The sequence below is a fragment of the Pteropus vampyrus genome, unplaced genomic scaffold (assembly GCF_000151845.1).
Source record: "Pteropus vampyrus isolate Shadow unplaced genomic scaffold, Pvam_2.0 Scaffold31, whole genome shotgun sequence".
NCBI lineage: Eukaryota > Metazoa > Chordata > Mammalia > Chiroptera > Pteropodidae > Pteropus > Pteropus vampyrus.
The window spans coordinates 11167517-11175689 of NW_011888812.1; the positions used below are offsets into that span (position 1 = coordinate 11167517).

Here is an 8173-nt window from a genome sequence, read left to right on the forward strand (position 1 = left end):
GCTGGGATACAAATAAAAGTAACATGTAATCTCTGTCCTCAAGGAGGTCACAGTTCAAGAGGCTCTGAGTATAATAATTAAGGCTCATTCCGGAAGCCTGTGAGAGCTTATGAATGAAAGAGCCTCTTGGAAGTTCAAGGATCTCACCTGTGTAATGGACAATACCACTAGATAATTGTTTTGTGGTGGCTAACACAGTGCTTGATGAAATTAATTCTGTCTCTTTTATAATATTTAAGGCACTTTTATTCCTTTATTTCATGCTCTCGGCAGGGAGATGAATAAATGAATGTAGAAAATGTAGAAAAGGATCTACTCAGAGTAACACAATACGTCCGGAGCAAGGAGAAGGCAAGAATCCAGGATCCTTAAGTCTGGTTTCAGGGCTTTTCCCACTTCAGGCCTCCTTGACAAAGATTAAATGAATGGACACTGAACAGTACAGTCAAGGAAGTTTTGAAGGACCAAGGATTGGTGGTGGCCTGCAATGTTGGAGAGCAGAGCCAGGGAGAACAAGTTGTCAACATGCATTCACCCAGCAGTGCTGATTCCTCTCTCTCCAGCAGAAAAGGGACTCCTGCCCCCATCAATTCCCTTTGCTTTACTCTGTTTTGCTCTAGAGGGAGCCAATTTGTGCAGGATGGAATTATAAGAGCCAGAATAGATGTCCTGTATAATTAACCATTCATAGGTCATGTAATCTCGTTGAGTCTCAATTTCCATATTTACAAATGGAGACAGTAACAATAGCAGCTTCAGAAGTTTGCAGGACTTTGTAAAGTCCTATATCAAAGTCTTTTCTTCAGAGGTAGCAGCCACCTGTTTCTTTATAATGTCTTTATTGCGTTTTCCTAGACCTTACTTCTTCCCTGCCCTTTCTCCTAAAGCCCTTGTAACTACCAGATCAGTTAGTCACTCCTCAAGTGTTTACTGATCACTTAGCATTAACCACTTTAATCCTTACAAGAACCTGGTGAAGTAAGCATAATCATCAGGAGAAGTGTGATCAGTGCTGGGTAGTGTTAAAAAAACTTTCATTCCATTCGATGCCTAACAAACATGCAAATGTTCATCTTGACTATGAGAATGATAGCAATAAAATAGCCATTGGCATTGTGAAAACACAATGTTCTCAGAAGTTTTCATTCAGCTTAATCTGTGTTGAATAAATCATCTTTTAAAAATCCGTGCAAGAATGTGGGAACATGTGTGTTTATTCGGGTTTGAAGATAAATGGGAGCACACACAGGCTAACTTACATAAAGTCACGTACAAGGACGTCTAATCGCTAGTTTAGTGCTCTTTCTATTACTGCTGTCACACCATATTTTGAACTAAAGTAATGATGTGTATGTTCATGTATGTGTGCATGCATGTACGCAGATAGGTTCACGTAGGTGGAGACAGGTATATAAGGGCATATGTACATACATATGGATACACATGAATAAACATGTGTCTGTAGTTACTGGGGAAGATCCAGTATACAAGGTAAAGTTGCAATGTTTAGATATTAAGCACTTATGAGTACTAGTGAGTTACCTTGGCATCTGGAAATTCTTAAGTCAAGGTCAAGAAGGTACTAATTGATATTAAATTCCTAAAATTTAAAGTTGTGTCTTTTTCATTTAAGTTCTTATTCTACTTAAAATTGATCGTTGGGCATAGTGTAAGGAAAGAACTCAATTTTATTTTTTTCTTATATGGAAAACCAAATGTTCCATCATCAGTTATTGAGTAGTCTTTTGTTTCTGCATTAGTCTACAGTGCCACTTTTATCGTATATCAAATTCCTATAGTTGTGTGAGTCTATTTCTGGGCCAATCCTACACTGTTTTAATTTTATATAGTTTTATAGTGTCTTGGTATCTGGTAGGTCTAGTTCCTTTAACATATTCTTTTTTTAGGACTATCTTTTCTGTTTTGAGTTCTTTCTTTTAGGCAATATTAAAGCTAAATTATCAAATCCCACAAAATAACTTATTGGGATTTTGTTTGGAAGTGTATTCATCTATAGTTCAATTGGGAGAACTTACATTTTATGAGATTGCATTATCCTATTTATGAGTATGGGGTAACTGATTTGGTTAGGTGTTACTGGACAAGGTATTCATCCTTCCCACCCCAATGTGTCAAACTCTTTTTTTTTCTCCAATAGAATGATGGAACTTCTCCTCTAAAAATCTGAACTTTCACAGAGGCTCTCTTGTCTGGTCTGTAGGTGACAGTCTGCAGGTGCTCCTAGACTGGGGCCGAGAAGGATCAGAACTCTTTCAGTCTCCGCAGGTTCCATAGCTGGTAACAGAGTTTGTCTGCTATTTCCCAATGCACCTGTGGCGAGACTCGCCCTGAGCCCCTTGGTATATGGAGCTGGATCCCACATCTCCCTTAGAAGCACTTCTATTCATGATGGTTGCTGAATTTTTGTTGTTAATGGCTGGGACAAAAACAAGGGGCATCCTATGCCACCATGATTCTGACGTTACTTTCCATTTTTATGCATCGAGGCAGTTCATTTTGTTTTGAGGCTTCTTTGGTCTCTTTTGCTTAATTGCATGTGCCAGGCATAGTACCTGGCATATATCATAGGTGCTTAGTAAATATTTGTTTAATAGATAAGGGCTGTAACACAGCATCCCCATTATCTTTTATGCCGAATATGCTTACATTTTGTTAATGTGTATTTTAAAGCATTTGCTCCAGAACAAACTCAGAGGCGCTACCTTCCCTTTCCCTTGATGCCTTGCTTGTGTTGCAGCAGGTTGGGCCTTAGGATGTAGGCTGTGATGGGTGCCCTGACTCATGTGCGTGTTTGTCTTCCTCACTGAGAGCTGCAGCAAGAACATCATCAGCAAACTCTGAGTCGGTGGGTACTGCATGGTCGATCGCACCTCCTCTTACTAAACTGTCAACGTTCTCGGGGGTTACCTCACTTTCTGAGGTTGCAGACTTGCTGGATCTATTGAAGGCTAATTACTCACTTTATTCGGATCTCACTGCAAAAAATACAGGATCAAAGGAAAACATTTTTCATTGTTTTACAAGAAAGAGAACATTGCAAAATTAAAAAAAAGCCTACTCAATTCATACAAATAGTAACAGTCTAATTATATCACTTAGCATTTTAGACCATGTAATTCTGTTGTTGATTGTCACAGCATGAAAAAACCAACAAAATGTGTTTTTAGACAGTAAATATAAAGTAATTACATTACAGAAAAACTGGTAGAGTGTAGCAAACAATTTTTAATTTTTCCGTTTGTTGTCTATATCCTTTTAGGTGTAAGTTTAACTGTATATAACAGAAAAGAAAGCGACACAGCTTTAACATTTCATCCATAGTCCAAGAGGCAGAAAAGAAGAAGGGGGAGGGTACACTGATCACTTTTCCTTCATAGGAGATTTTTCAAAAGTGCCACATAGCACTTTTACTTTCATCTTCTTTGATAGAAATCAATCACATGATTTCCCTTACTTGCAGGAGACACTAAAGCTATGATATTTTATTCCGTGCGAAATGATGGTCTGCTAAGAATCAGGACTCTGCTCCATTCGTAACGAGGAAGGGGAGAATGGATGTAGGATTAGCAGATAGTTTCAGTCTATTACATACATAGTTACCCACGTCATTAAATGTTTTTCGTAAACATGATTTTCGATGGCATGGTGATATTACAGAGTCCAATTCTGGCATAATTTACTAATTGTTCACCAATTTCAGGGCTTTTCGGTCCATTTAATAATTCATCCAACAGGACTTAATGAGCATGTACTATGTGCCAGATGTCAATGGGGAGGCTGAGGCACTGGGAGTCTAAGTAACTCGTACATGAATACGTGACTGTTAGAACTGGAAGGATGATAGACATAGTATAGCCCAACTCTGTCATCTTAAAACAGGAACAGAAATGGGGGAGTGAGGAGTGGAGAGGTGAAACAACATGGCTCAGGTTAGGTGATCAATTCCTGAACCAGAGCTTGTGCCTGTGTCCTGGCTCCCTGTCCCTGTCTTTTCTATCCATTTTCCTTTTTCATTCTCAGGAGTCCAGTCTGGACAAAAATTCCCTTTATGTCTTTCCTTCACCTTTCTTCTCTTACTACTTCATTACTGGATATAAAAACTTTACAACTTTCACTGAACTCATCTAAACAGTTTTGAAACTTGGCAAAGTTTTACCCTAGAGAAAAAAATTCCATGGAGAAGTTGTTCCCTTGATTATAGGGGATGGCTTAATTTATTTAAAATACTCTAAGAACCTAAGCATTTAATCACAATCCTTGAACTCTCAGTGGGTGGATAAGTTTTCTACATGAAAATATGGATCTTAAAATCTCTGAGTTTGTTGCTTCCTGTGGCTTCTGTTTATTTCTTAGATATTACAAATCCAAAATCAACGTAGATCCAGAATCCCTGAATTCCCACTCCCCCGCTTTTTCGTGATTCATCTTATCCATCATCTAGTTCGTTTTCTAAAAGCTCCAAGTAACTTGATGATTTGTTCTTGGGGACACGGTCTGATCCTTGAATCGAGTAACAGCCCCCACCCAGAACCATCAGAAATCAGCCTGGTGGTGTTGAAAGAGCACCGATTTCTTAATCAGTAATCTGGGAAATAATCTAGGGTGTGGCCTGGGAATCAAATTCATTTTGCTCAACTTCTTTTACTTCATCTATCACAGAGGAGTTTAGAGTAAAAGGTCTCTAAATTTTTTTGGCTCCACTCTCAAAGTGAGTTAAATGAGTGTGACCTAGACTTTGCTCATCAAGGACCTTCAGTGAAAAATCAGCTAGTTGAGCGACATTCACCAAGGTGCCTTGCTTGTCCAGGGACCAGAATTCCCATAGAGGAATCCTATGCTTAATCCCATCTTAGTTTTCCCAGTTGGAGCATCATCTCCTTGAGCGATGATCTGTTCCACCAGAGTGGCTAATTTCATGCTGTATTAGAGACACTTCACTACATTCGAGATCCATCTGATTCACTTCCTTGTTCTAAGGCAGAATGAAGCCACACTGGATTTTCTGAACTAAAAGTAGGCAATGTGATCGGAGGTAGGGCGTAAAGTTTCTAAGTGGATCTAGGATGTTGGGCAAGTCAGTTCTTCTCTTTGAACCACAAGTATTCATGTGTAAATGAGGTGGTGGGGGCAACGAATTAAATTTATTCATTTGTTTTTATTGTAAAATATACGTGACATAAAATATGGTGATTTTTAAGTCTTTTACGGTTTTGCAATTCTGTGATGTACCATTTGAGAATTGCCAATGGGAAGCATGTAATTGGAATGGAGGTTCCGTGACCTCATTTTGAGATCAGTCACAATGGCAAGTGAAGCTCTCATCTTTCCCTCTGGCCATTGTCTGCATTCTGTCGTTATGCTCTGGGGCAGAGTCCAGCAGGTTGCCCGATTTAGAGTCTGTGCGCTCAAATGCTGATTTCGGCTTTCATGCGCTGGTCAGCTTCTTGCCCTGATTCTCCGTGTGGCTGCATTCTGTGGGGAGAACTGATATTTCTGACCAGTTATGTGGGAGAGATGGTGGGAATGGCTGAGGGCAGGTTGCAGAGAGAGTAATAAATGCAGAAAAGGCAGAGACGATAGAAAAAGAAAAGGTGGTTAAAAAAAAAAAAAAAAGACTATCAGGCATTCTGCTCAGGACAAAGGCCAGAAAACTTGGACCCTACATAGCTCTCCTCTGAGAGCTCTCTCAGATGGGCCCTGTTATCTTTTCTTAATTTCAAGAATAGATTAAATAGAGTCCATGATCTGACAAGAGCTATATGTTTGTGTGGGCACATAAATATACTTTGGACTTCTAATGAAAGGACGTACTTAATTTTAACTCTTTACTTATGTGTTAGATACCTAGAGACATCAGGCATTAGATTCTCATAGGAGCACCAGTCCATGGTGCCAAAAAGATTAGGGACCTCTGGGATAGAGAATTTTCTTTTGAATCACATGACATTGTCAGCTTGAGGTGTGTATTGTGATCTGTATTTCTTCTATATGTTCTAATAGGTTTATACATATATTAGAGGTGCTCAGTAATTATCTGTTCCAGGTGAGTAACTCACGAAGAAATCTTTAGTCTCGTTATCATGCACTTTGCTATTCATTGCCAACTTGGAACTGGAACAAGGTGGCTGGCCAGCCACAGCAGTGCTCTTGGAGTAAAATCTCTGAGTTCACGATCTCTCAGTAGTTTGAATAGTGGGACAAAAGGTGTGAAAATTATAGTGAAATGATGAAGACAAACTAGTGTGTTGAATTCTCTTCAGATTTTGAGCATTGGTCCTATAAACATGGTTACTGAAGCTGCAAGACTGGTAAAGAAATCTGACCTGAGTCAATTGAAGACTGGTAAGACTGAGTGAACGACACAGTTTAGAGGACCTCTTGAAAGGGAAGAATTGTCAGTGGGAAGATGATTCCCTGAGGCAGAGCTGAAGGATACCAGTTCAGCAGCAGAGATGTGTCACGGGGGTTCCCCAATGAGAGTGTTCAAAAGGCAATGAAGATGATAAAAATATAGGCTATGAACTTGAATGGCTCCCCAAATTCAGAATACATTTTGGTGTATTAGAATTCTGGCTGAAGTCAGAAAGCCTGGTCCAGTCCCAGAATTCACCACTTTCTGTATTGTCTTGGGTGAAATAACCATTTCTCTGAGCCTTAATTGTCTAATATATAAACTGTTTTTAGATTGCTAATATTTAATGCTGAATGAGTACATATTGACTAAATAAATGATATAATAAATGTGTTGTAGTTTCCACTATCTAACATGTTATAAATGAGGTGAATTAGTTACAATCAATGTTTGTTTACTGCATGTCTCTCAGTAGCTCACGTCCCGCACACTTGAACATATTACATGGAGAGTACAAGTAACGTGACTGAGTTAATTTTCACCGGCCTTTTCCAGGATCCAGAGGTGCAGAGGGTGTGTTTTGCAGTGTTTCTTCCCATGTACCGGCTACGGTGGTGGGCAGTGGCCTCATCGTTGCGATGGTCAATGTCAGTGAGAATCTGCATTTCTTCCTTAGCTACTTGTCCCTGGTGGAGATGAGTTACTCCTCTACTGTCTTCATGAAATTCATCACAGACTTACTTGCCAAGATGAAAACCACCTCCCTGGAGGGCTGTGTGGCTGAGATCTTCTTTTTCCATGTTGGAGTTACTAAGTTTGTCCTGCTCATGGTAATGGCTTATGACCACTACGTGGCCACCTGCAGGCCTCTTCAGTACACCACCATGATGAGTTGGCCTGTGCGTCATCTTCTAGTGGCTGGTTCCTGGTGGTGGTGGGGGGGCGGGGATGGCTTTTTTCACTCTATGGTTCAGATGGTTGTCACTGGCCAACTGTCCTTCTGTGGTCCCAGTGTGACTGACCACTACTCCTGTGACCTCCATCCCTTATTCAAGCTTGCCTGCACTGACACCTCTGTGGAGGGGTTGTTGTGTTGACTGACAGTGGGTTGATCTCTGTGTTCTCCTTCCTCCTCTTGGTGTCCTCCTACGTCGTGTTCCTGGTCCACCTGAGGATCCACTCTGCAGAGGGCAGGTGCGAAGCCCTGTCTACCTGTGCCTCTCATGTCCCAGAGGTCTCTTGTTCTTTGCACCTGCCAGCTTCCTCGACATGGGACCCTTCTCCACCGTCACTGAGGAGAAACCGGTGGCTGTGTTCTACACGTTTGTCACCCCCATGCTGAACCCCATCATCTACCCTCAGAAATGCAGAGGTGAAAATCACCACGAGGAGGTTGTGGGGCAAGAAAGTGAACTCAGGGGTGGAATAAAAATGAAAATGAAAAAAATTCACATGTACAGGGTGATCAAATATGCATTCTGTTTTTGGTCAACTATAAGGAATAGTGCAAAAGTTAACCTATGAATGTTTTTTTATTGAATTTTAGATGAGCTTTTAATACTCTGTGGTGTCAATCCTAGCCCTTTCACAGCTGTCTGCATTTTGTAGAGTGTGGAAAACTGAGTTGCATTCCTTCTTTGCTTCAGTGGTCCGTAGTGCCAAGTGCATAGACTCCAGGGACCGGAATCCTCACTCTGTCATGTACCTGTGGAAGCTTGCTTTCATCCCTTTTACCTCTTAGTGTTAACATGCTGTTGTAGGTAGAAAGATGTTGGCACATGGAGACAGAAGTCTACGTGT

The 8173-nt window shown here is 40.6% G+C and overlaps 1 pseudogene; it reads left to right on the forward strand.

Annotated features, from left to right (window-relative positions):
- Nucleotides 1-6877: 6877 nt before the first annotated feature.
- LOC105290052 lies at nucleotides 6878-7802 on the forward strand (annotated as a pseudogene).
- The last annotated feature ends 371 nt before the right edge of the window (nucleotides 7803-8173 follow it).